A 12,500-nucleotide genomic window follows, 5' to 3' on the forward strand; every position below is an offset into this window, starting at 1 on the left:
CCCCCTCCAGCCTGGTGACATCAGAGGGAATGTTTCCTAATTAGTGGAAACTCTGATGGGATCGGCCTCCTGACTGCTTCTTTAAATGAGAATGATGGGATGTGTCCTTATCAAAACAATGTATTTGACTCCCAAAAGTCCAGCAAACTCCGTCACACAAACATTTTTTGTAACATAATAAAAGGTAATGCACAAATATAATAATATGTTGTACATAATAATAACATTCATGCATTGTTCATCAAGTTTTTAAGATTTAATAGCTTTAGAGTAATGAAAATTATTATTTTTATAAAATACACATAAACTTTTATAAACTTTGTCTCTCACTGTATGACATAGGACCACCAATGAAGAGCCACGATCACAGAAATCACGACGATTGTGTTACGATGGCAATCTTTCGTCTGGGACAGCCAAAAATCATGCAGTGTATCCCGGGCTTTAGATTAACTCTTTCGCCGCCATTGACGAGATATCTCGTCAATTAAGAAAAAACGCTTCCCCGCCAATGACAAGATTTTCCGTCTTTTCGCAATACCGCTATTATCCACCAGGTGGCGCACTTCCGCAACTTATACAACCCGGAAGTAGCGCATCAACTGAAAGATAAAGAAGTCCGTGTATGTTTTAAAGATCGCTCTGCATCTGATCTCTATCAAAAGTCCTTCGCAAAAATTGAATTATTTCAGCTTTTTGCTCAAAATTGGGTGTTTTTGAAGAAACCTACCCATGTTTGAGAGGTGATTACAAGAGAACTAATGACGGTAGGATGAAACGTTTTTTTTGTTTGTTTGAAAGCAGAGGGTCTGTTCTTTCATCTGATATATTGTTTGTTTATATATTTAAAGAAGAAATCATGAAAAATGCTGCCGCTGGCTGGCAACTTTTTTTTTAAACGCTGGCGGGGAAAGAGTTAACCTAATTGCACAAACTTACTGTTCACTGTGGTGTGAGCGCAATCGCGCCTGAGCACGATTCAAAAGGTGAAGATGTCAGTTGCGCGACCACTCACCTTCATCTGCCTCCGTAAAAACCTTTTGATGAGCACAGCGGGGTTACGTGAATGTCCGAGCTGCGCACGTGACAGATCAACTAAGCAATATGATGACGTGAGAGGGCTGTCTGTAATCGCGCACCAAATGACTCCGAATAAAAAACACAGACCTATCATTACAGTGGGTTCCAGTTTTCAGTGAGAGCTTTACTTCCTGCCTTTTTCAAAACAATTGCATCTTAATGACGAAAGCGCACCCGGACTCGGATCGATAAAAAGTACAGTGTGAGTGCGTGCACCTGGGGGAGTAGGGAGGGGAGTGACAATCACGCTGGGGCATGGTTTGGTTTGGTTTTGATAATGTGAGTGCGCCCTTAGTCTCGGCAATGGGCAAATAAAAGGTGAGATAGCAACGTTCCTCGATGCAGTTGGAAAAACTGGCAACTTCCATCAATTACAAGACACAGACTGGCTGGCCGACCTCATGTTCAATGTGGAGACACTTGAGGCATCTGAACGATCCCAATTTGAGACTTCAGGGAAAAGATATCCACTGCATGAAAAGAGGTGTATCCATTCTAGAAAACTCCTGTAAACACCACTGATTTTCGGAAGTATCTACTAGTTCCACTAAGGGTAAACTTCTAATTCCACCAAGTTAGGAAACTCCTGTAATGATGCCAATTCAGGCCCTGTTTATATTAGAGCATTTGCGTTTTAAAATGGCATTTTAAAATGAAAACAATGCTCGTTTATATTGCCATTTTAAAAATAATCTTCATCCACACTATACACGACCATAAACGCATGAAACATGACCAATCACATAACTGGGCATGCGCATAAAAGTGTAAAATAACTTATTACTCTAATAATAGCTTACCTTTGCGAATTTATGCAGCGTAGGGGTGTGCGATATTGACCAAAATTCATACCTGGATTCTTTGCCGGCAACTACAACAGACACTATTTTTGAACCTATAAAAATGTGTGTGGGAAAGTCTTATACTGTATTAATATGATTAATAGGTAAATGTTGATGTTATAAACCAAACAGAAAGGTCTTTATGATTTAAAAAGGAAGCATTCAAGTGAACAGTACTAAACAGTAGTGAGCTTGAAGCAAAAAAAATCAGCAAATGCAAACTTCAATCAAACATAATAAGAGGTAGTATAGTATAGCTTTAACCTACAAAAAATGCTTATATTGCTTTAATGTAGGGAGTTCCTCTTCAGCCATTTCAGGATGTTATATTTATAATAGTTAATTGTCTCGAAAATAATGTCTGACCCATTACAATTCTCCCTTCATATTGGCCTTTACAACGGCGCTATATGGCGTTTAAAATTACAGTCTATCTTTTGTAATAAGCTAACTAAATTAAAAGAAAACATAAACAACATTACAACAATCAGAGCTGCAAAGTACTTGAGTAATTTTACTTGATTACTGTACTTAAGTATTATTTTTTGGTATTTTTACTTTACTTGGATATATGATTAATGCCTGAAGAAGATTGAGAGATCGAAACGTTGCAATAAATGATTTATATTTTTGCAAGTGGATAGTGTGCGGGACCTTTCTTTTTCCATTTTACTTTACTTGAGTACAATTGAAAAACTCTATACTTTTACTTAATTACATTTTTTAAGAAAAAAGTACTTTTTACTCCTTACAATTTTATTTACAATCAAAAAGTACTTCTTTTTTAGAGATCACTTCATTCTATTTTCCCTTGCTCTTACCAAACCAATTGAATTGCACTGATGGCCAGTTTATCTTAAATGTTTTTTATTCTGGAGCCTTTGGACCACACTAAGGACTTGGCCAACAGTTCATCTGATCATATAGATTTTTTCACTTCTTTGAAACCGACAACAGATGTAGTCAGCAAAGAGTTGGATTGATATCTGGCCTGTGTTTCAAACACGATGTCTCTGCTCACGTTCCCTGCTATTGCAGCCTCTCTATCAAGACTAAGACCTTGTTCACACTGTCAGTCTAAATCCGATTTTGCTGCATATGATTTAACATACTCACTGTCCATAATGTGTATTACAACTGTTCAGATCAGATCTGTGCAACTGTAGCATTCTGCCGGATTATCTGCTCTCAACAGGCAGGTGGGTATCGTCGCATTCACCAGTTCTTCACGAGTTTACTCGGAGTGATTTTAGCTTCAACTCAACGTCAGGTAAGCGTGACACTCTTCACAGGGGTCTTTGCAGAGAAGGTTTAACTTGGACTCAATTCAAGGTAAGTATCACCCTTTCACAGAATCTCTTTGGGCTTACTAGTCTCTACAGAGTGGGTTTAGCTTTAGCTCAGCACAAGGTAAGTATCACACTTCTACAGGGTCTTTCTGGGCTTACGAGTCTTTGCAGAGTGGGTTTAGCTTTAGCTCGGCACAAGGCAAGTATCACACTTCTACAGGGTCTTTCTGGGCTTACGAGTCTTTGCAGAGTGGTTTTAGCTTTAGCTCGGCACAAGGTAAGTATCACACTTTTACAGGGCTTTTCTGGGCTTACGAGTCTTTGCAGAGTGGATTTAGCTTTAGCTCGGCACAAGGTAAGTATCCACTTTTACAGGGTCTTTCTGGGCTTACGAGTCTTTGCGGAGTGGGTATAGCGTTGCCTCGGTATGTGGTACCAACAATAGTAGGAACAAAACCATACGTCACCTCTAGCTTCGTGCACGGGTATGGAGAGGGAGGGCTTTTACCGGCGTCCAGCTGTAGCTGACAAGCCAACGTGGCCGATGTCCCTTCGGTTGTGGAATTTTGGAATAGAGCCACAATCGTACGTCCGTCCTCCTGGACCGACACGTCCTCTTCCCTTCCTCCTGTGGACAGGCGAAGATCTAGACGAATAGGTAAGCAGCTCGACGTACACCACCACACACAAAGTATACACAGCAGTCAGGATTATTACAGCACTCCCAACATCTCCTCTGACGTTACGTTTTTGCATACAATGTTCACACAGTACCTCACTCGATGAGTCCGATTCACTTCCTCTGGCTATGGTTGTGTCGCGTAGTTAGAGAATATGCGTCCACCGTCTCAGCAGCTTCCGTTTGTTTCCACAGAGGCCTGATTTTTCCTGGGGTGAGTACAGGCAACAGAGACACGGCAAAACACTGCAAAAAGCTTCAGGTGTACTCACGTCAAATAAGTAAACTCACACACTGCACGTCACACATTCCAGTGAATAATAGGGTCCGTACTCTTCACCTGGCTGGATCGGCTCTGGGGGGAAGCTTGAGTCGCTACGCTGAGCGATGTCCTGCCCAGTTGTGGCCGGTTCACGACACAATGCCAGTACAATCTCCAATGCTCCGGCTCGCCCACCCGTCACGACACACACGGTGGGGCCGCTAACAACAGGTAACACTTGCACGCTGTTATTCAAATTCGTCACAACAGTTGTCTGTTAATAGTACTCACAAGCTCTCGTATCGTTGACCGGTCTTTCCTTCCGTTCCTCTCTCTCCAGGGAACCCGCAGAATATCGAAATTCCAATGTTATGCTTCGCCCAGACCTTCTGTGAAACACATGCAGTCGGTATGTATCAACTCACTCTAATACTGCTTTCTCTCACCCTCCTTTGGGTCCTTGTTCTCTTCTTCCTCTTCTTTACAAGCGGGTTCACCAAGGGGTTCAACTAGTACCTTTCCCACACTCGTATTCCAGCCCTCCGTTCACTCGCAGCGTTCTTCCCAACACAACAGCACACTTCCTGTATTTCCACTCCTCCTTTTATACTCCTCTTCCTTGTGTGAATCACCCATTCAGCAACCGCCATGTCGTTTATATACCTGCGGTCGATTTCGTTTGATTTGGGGGTTCCCGGGGATACCCGGAAGTGATGGTGTTTGTAGAATTCGGTCCGGGCGGAACCTCTTCTCTGACTTTTGGTTCCGCCCTACTGAGTCACTCTGTGACAATAGTATAATATTTATTTCTTAAACATGCATTTCAGATCATTGGATCATTGTAATGATATATGGCATGACAAGTTTAATACCCTTCTTCATTAATATGATACATTGTAAACGTAATAGTTTGTAAACAAAGACTCGGCGGCCCGCCAGCGTGGCACGGTCGGCTTAAAAGTTTTAAAAGATAAAAACGTAATGTGTAGGACTCGTCACTTGCCATTGGAAGCTTCTTGTGATAACCAGTACGTTCCTGTTGGATCCTGCAGCCTATACTATCTGGCAACCTTGAGTCAGGGAGGAGGGGAATGAGATACACCGCTCTACAGTAATTTGAAAGTGATTGCAGTACCATTTTTGGCCACCATCCTACATACGGTTCCTTTAATTAAATTCGTAAAGACTGTAAGGAAGCTTTACAATTAAAAGAGGGTTCATTTATCAGCTAAGTAAATGTTAAAAAAGATGGTGATACAGTGTCATACAACGGAAAGTGTAAAAACTAAACAGGGTCACCCAAAGGAGCAGAAGTAAAATAACTACTATATAGTGAATATAATCATAGTGCATTTTATGCATACACAAAAATCATATCTAAAAAAAACTGTAAATAAGCCTTATGACAGATTTATACACTTTATGTGCCACAACCCTGGTTTTATTGGTGTAAAGTTGTGGTAACTATGTTTTTTTTGGTGCATTGATTACAATCAGCAAAACCATGGTTTTACTACACTAACCATGTTTTTTTTGTTTTAACTGTAGTAAAACCATTGCTAATTTTCGTAAGAGAAAGATAATCTTAATTATGTCTAATTATATATAATTAGATATGATTTATATATTTAAAATCATATATAAAATCTATGATTATTTTTACAGGCTTTTAACATTTAAATAATATTGTGTGTATTTTCATTGAGACACATATAATATTGGACTTAAATAGGGTAAAATAGGTTCGTATTAATTATTTAATTAATTAATTTTATCTGTTTTGTAAACCTCTGCTTTCTGGAATACACCCCTGGAGCCCAACAAACAGAACTCAAGACAAAAACATATTAAACAGAGTCCATGGGTGGGCCAGGACCTTGTGGCAGAGGCAGGGTAGGTCCAGAGGACAGAGGCGGTCCTGGGTCGTGTGGCCAGGACGGTCCAGGGTCATGGGTCAGACGTTGACCTGGGTCCTGTTTATTATACATGATTATTCATGTACTGTTATTGCAAAGTGTTACCGAAAACTTTTATCATGGTACAAGCACCTTTTGTACTATTGCCTTCCTATGACACATCGCTTTTATTGTTTCTTAATCTTTGTAAGTTGCTTTGGATAAAAGCATCTGCTAAATGCCTTAATGTAATGTAAATGTAAATATACTACAGGTAAAATTTTGCTTTCTGAAACTTTTAGATGCAGAATTCTTTGCACCTGTAAAAAAAACTCTTAATTTTGAGCATGTAGCTTTATTAAAGGTTATTGTTTATATAGTACTCCCTGAATAAACAACACTATTAATGTTGTTTTAATGTTATAAAAACAGTTACAGATGTTTTACAAAATACATAATAATGTGGAACACTTTCCGTTTTACTACCAAAATATGTAAAATCCATTTATTAACTAGAATGATATCTAGCCTCATCGTTGTGCTGACAATGTGCTGGGGTAATTTCAGCTGCTTTTCCAAATCTACAGAGAGTTTCCAGTCCTTGGCTGATGCCAGGATCCCTGCTGGTGCCTTCCTCCCTGCTTGTGGCTGTTCTCCTGCCCTAACAAATGTGATTAAGTAATTGCTGTTGCTCCCTCGGCCGCCTTTGCTGATCTCTTTGCTGATGGTGTCTGCAATAGATTTCAGCACCTGGTTGTGACGCCAAGTGTACCGACCCTGGCCGAGCGCTGTTTGGCAGGAACTGAGAATGTGCTCCAGCGTTCCATCAGCTGGGCACAAATGGCAAGTTGGTGTGTCTGCTTTTCCCCACATACAGAGGTTTGCTGGGCTAGGCAGGACATCATAGAGGGCAATGTTACTGAGGCTCCTGTGCAACCCTAACTATCTCCTGAGACAGCTGCTGACCTTTCTTTTCAAGGTTTCCACCATAGAAATGGGAACCTCATACACAAGTAGTGGCCAGAGTATTCTTGGCAGAATACCATGTTGGTAGATCCATGCTTTAAACTTGCCGGGGAGCAAACACGTGATTGTGTCTACCCAAATATTTTTTCTGTATTTGGATAAATTTGTTATTCGTTTAGAAGCCATTATCCGTGTAATGCATTCGGACACATCCCTAATTATTATTATTTCAAGCCAAGTAATGACATCTCATTTGGATAGTTTTATGTTGTGGTACATTTGGGATTAAACCGGTTAAGATTTTATGACATTTCAAATGTCTATTGTACTTTATTGTACTACAGTGATATAGCTGTGCTGGCTACCAAACAAGCATAGCTAGGGTCGATTATGAGCTAACAACACAGCTTACTTACACTTCCAATGACGCCAAAGCAAGTTTAAGCCGACAGACTCCAAAGTTGAATATTCATTGCAAATTACATTGCCCCTGCAGGCTTTGTAGGCTTTTAAAGAGTCTACCGAGTAATACGAGGAAAAGTTGATTTTAGTCTAGGACTAGTCTAATCCCACTAGTCTGGAAAACTGCCTCTATGTCTTTTGAATTAAAGTGCACTGTGAACTCTGCTGCCTTAAAACTCATGCTGGCGCCATTCATTTCATAAACAGAATGCAGGGTTCCCACACCTTGGCTAACTTCAAATTCAAGGACCTCTCAAGGACTTTCCAGGTCCAATACCCTCAAATTCAAGGACTAAATGTGGGGACACATTTCAAGTGAGATCAAGGTTACCTTTTAAGATACATTGTTACAGTTCTCTTTCAAGGGTCCCTGTGGTGACACTTTGGGGACGCCTCCAGGGGTAAGTGCGTCTGAATGTGTATATCAAATTCAACCAATGGTGAGGCTTTGGCCAAACGACAAAGACAGGGTGCAAAGTACGCATATTTATGCGGGGCTGCATTTTTTCCAAATACAACGCACTTTCGCCGCATTAATTACAAATTTCCGTTTGCATGATTTCATAATCATAATTTTCTTAGCAAAAAGTCACATATATATTAGCAGAAAGTTGAAAAATGTTGCATTTACTTCTCACAAGCGCAGCCGTGTCCTCTGTTGCCATGGGAACGTTATGAAGTGACGTGATTATATGACGTAAACGTCATTGCAGCTTTTGCAAGTTTCCGCAGTTTTTGCAAGTTCCGCAATTTTCGCAAATTCCCACAATTCCATCGCATAAATTGCATAAATAACAATAATAAATAAAATAAATGCCGCAAAATCGAGGATTTTTGCCCGCAACAATCACAAAAAACTGCGTTTTTCTGAAAGGACTGTTATTTATAGCAAGTGGTCAGGGTTGTTGAAAATTAGAATTGTTGGTCTCCACAAAGATGGCCAAGGCTATTAAAAGGTCAGTAACAACCTGAAACTGAGTTACAGTACAGTGGTCATACAGATGTTTTGCAAGACAGGACAAGTGCAGTAGCTGGCTTTAAAAACAGATGCATGAGTGCTGCCAACACATGTTGCAGAAGCGAAAAGTCAGATTGTCAGTGCTCAGACCGTACGCAGCACTCTGCAACAATTTAAAATTACTCTGAAAGTCAAAACATGTCCAAGTCAACTTTAATCATATAAAATGTATTTCCTTCTAATTTTGGCCAGTGAAAATGCTGAGTGATTAGTAACTTTGGAAAACCACTAGCCATTGTGCTGTGTTGGGTGTCAGGTCCTGATCATACTGTTGAGGCTTAACAACAACCTGCTGCCATACAACATTTAAAAGAAATACTTTCAATATGAGAAAAGCCCTTCAATCACAGAGGTGGATTTAGGGGCAATATGTCGAAATTATTTTGCTTTCAAATATTTGGCTTTGCATTTCTATTTGGCATCACATCTCTTATTTTCATAATTACTCTGTTTCCCTGGATGCTGTTGAACTGTGGTTAAACTATAAACAAATCACTTCGCCATGTTTTTACACAGGCAAATAACTCTCCATCAAACCTAATACAATACAATACATTGTAATACACAAAATATAACTATTTCCCAAAGATAGAATAATAAATAGACCATTAGATGGGGTCAGGATCCTGCAGGATCTTGTCTTGTCTTAGTTTCTAGTTCACTGTGACAGGGTTCTGACAGTACCATGTTTTGTGTGAGAGGGTTCATGGTCTTGTTTATTTAGCCCTACTGAAAAATCCAGCTAAGGCCAGCATAAGTTGGTAGCTGGTTTTTGCTGGTTTAATGTGGTAGTAGCTGGTTTAAGCTGGTCCTCTCAGCCTGGCTAAGCCGGTCAGCTGGTCTTCCAGCCTGGCCAGCTCAGTCCAGCTTAAAAAGTGACCAAAACACAGCTAGACCACTTTGCTACACCAGCAATATCAGCTAAAACCAAGCTGGTCTTAGCTGGATTTTTAGTAGGGAGGCCATGTGCCCTGTCTCATCTCTGACCCCTCCCCCTCGTCTCCTCATTAATTACCCTTGTTATTGTTTTATCCTTATCACCTGTTACCCCCCTGATTTGCTTCCCTATCTAATGCCCTTGTGTTTGCTGTCCTGTGCTCATTTGTGTTGTATGTTTTGTGCATTACTTGTACAAGTAAGAGCCACGTCTAGTCCAAATCAAGTCAAGTTTAGTGTAATTTATAGTCTAGTCTAGTCTAGTGTCAAGTCTGTTAGTCTTGTGCCATGTGGTTTGCCCCTCGTGGGTTTTGTTTTGTTTAATAAAATTTTTCTTGTCACTCCCAAACCACCTGCTCTTGGGTTCTCCTCAAGCGTCCTGACACTGTCACGGTAATCCGTGTCATGTTTTGTGTCTGTTCTATATTGTCATCACCTGGACACTTGTTAATTATCACATCATTCATTCCACCTGTGTGTCATTAGTCTTTGTGCATTTATACCCTTGTCTCTGCCATACTCCCTGCCGGATCATTGTCTTTGCTACCACGTTTGTACCCTGTTCATCTGTTCCTGTGTTTTACCTACCTGTTGTTATTTTGATTCCCGTGTTTTGTTTGCTATGTTATTTATATTAAATGTTATCCTTTTATGTGAACTCTGCACTTGCGTCCTCACTCCACAAATCCAGCAAACCAGGCGTGACAGAATGATCCGGCCAGACTGGACGCAGCGGGTTCACGGAGGGCGGCTCCCCCAGGAGTTTCGTAGAGGGGGAGTAGTGACATCGGGGTTCATTCTCCACCAGCCCCGATGTCTCTTGGGGACCACCGTGAGTGATCGCTCGCTCCTGCGGGCCTGCGGGAGGAGGATCGGCCCAGGCGGTCCCCCAACGGTTGAGTCGTCGTCGTCGACGGTCCCTCGGAGGACCACCGTCCCGCTCATAGGGGGATCCGGAACGGACCACGCCCGATCATTTCCCCGGGGTGGCTACCGAAGTGAGGGTCCCCATTTCCGCGAGGGGACGGGAGATGACTTCCGGGGGGCATCGGATCGTCGGCGATTCCCAGGAGGGGGGTAATTCGTCTGCCTCGGTTCTCGGAGCGATCGCTCCGGTTCTCCTGGCGCAGTCCGGCCCACCGTCCTGTTGGTTTCGTCCCGGCGGCTGCCGGCATCGCCAGGGTTCCCAAGCCCTCCACCCCTCCCTTGGACTCTCGCTACCAGACTTTGGTTTTGTTTTGTGGTTATGTGAGTGTCTGGTAGCCACTCGTAGAGGGAGGGGTTATGTCACGGTAATCCGTGTCATGTTTTGTGTCTGTTCTATATTGTCATCACCTGGACACTTGTTAATTATCACATCATTCATTCCACCTGTGTGTCATTAGTCTTTGTGCATTTATACCCTTGTCTCTGCCATACTCCCTGCCGGATCATTGTCTTTGCTACCACGTTTGTACCCTGTTCATCTGTTCCTGTGTTTTACCTACCTGTTGTTATTTTGATTCCCGTGTTTTGTTTGCTATGTTATTTATATTAAATGTTATCCTTTTATGTGAACTCTGCACTTGCGTCCTCACTCCACAAATCCAGCAAACCAGGCGTGACAGACACACAGTGAATCAACTTTTGATGTATAAGAGCTCTGTGCAATTAACACATACAAAAAAGACCTCAGTAATAATTTCTCACTAGAAATAAATGATTTGTTCAAATTGAACTGTTATTTTTATGCGTTTTACTATGTCAATGTTTCTTAAGATCCTTTATCTCTTCAGTTATTGACCTTAATTAGTCCCTTGTCATTGGTTATTACAGTTAATATTCTGACTAATAATCTAAGTTTATTGTGCAAAAAGAACCAAAGATGGAGTGAGAGAACATATTAAAAATAACAAGAAGGGATGCCATGACTTTTAAAGGAATAGGTCGCTCAAAAAATCTAAACTCTCTGATAATTTACCTGTGCTCATGCCATCCAAGATGATTTCCTTTCTTTAGCTGAGCACAAAGACTTTTATATAAAATGAATGGTTTATATGGGACTCTGTATGTTTCAAGGATTTCAGGACCAGGGGCCTATTGCACAAAACTAGGATAAGGGATTAAGCCGGGATATCTTGGTGATCCTGGCTCAAATGTGTCACGACTGGCTTTTACACAAAAGAGGGAGAACCCAAACGCAGACAAGGTGTATAAATAACTGAGGGTTTATTAAAGTAATAAACACAAACAACCACAAGGGGGTAAAACAGAAGATAAATAAACACAGTGATGGAACACGAAACACTGGAACCAAAATAACACGGAAGCATACGTCAGGAACACGGATAACATGAACACTGAATATAGACAACGAACGCGCACACGACAGAGAACGAGAGGGCATTATAAAGACACGACATCAATGGGGAACAGGTGAACATAATTAATTACGTAAGACACGATAAGGGAGTAGGGTAAAAGTGACAAGACACTGGGAACACGTGACACAAATACATACACAGTGCTGCCATAATCTTGCCCTCTTAAATTAGACCTGAATCTTACACAAAGGTCTGGCAAGACCATGACAGTGACAAGACACTGGGAACACGTGGAAGCCACACACACAATATGACTCCACATATCCCCACACAGAACATAGTACTGTCATGGTCTTGCCAGATACACTCAGACCTGAGTCTAGTACAAAAGGTCTGGCAAGCCCATGACAAAATGATCCATAATCCAGTTGCACTAAAGCTGGATAGGGGGCAGGAGGAGATGTTATGGTATAAATTACCATGGAGATCTATTCTGTGCAGCTAGCCTGCTCCAGACCAGGCTAAATTCCAGGATCTATTTACTCTCATGTCAGCCAGCAGTCACCACAAATAGAAACCAATAGTTATTTCACTGCCCTCTATACATTGTTATCACATATAACTAGACCCACTGTCATTATTTAAACATTTGTGATCATTAATTTCAATCATTTTGCATAAATTCATTAAAGGTAGGGTAGCAGATTTGTTCCTGAAATAATTTTCATTATGCTGGTTAAAAGTCTCCTCACATCCTGATAGCAATCA

The sequence above is a fragment of the Misgurnus anguillicaudatus genome, chromosome 10 (assembly GCF_027580225.2).
Source record: "Misgurnus anguillicaudatus chromosome 10, ASM2758022v2, whole genome shotgun sequence".
In the NCBI taxonomy this organism is placed as follows: Eukaryota; Metazoa; Chordata; class Actinopteri; order Cypriniformes; family Cobitidae; genus Misgurnus; species Misgurnus anguillicaudatus.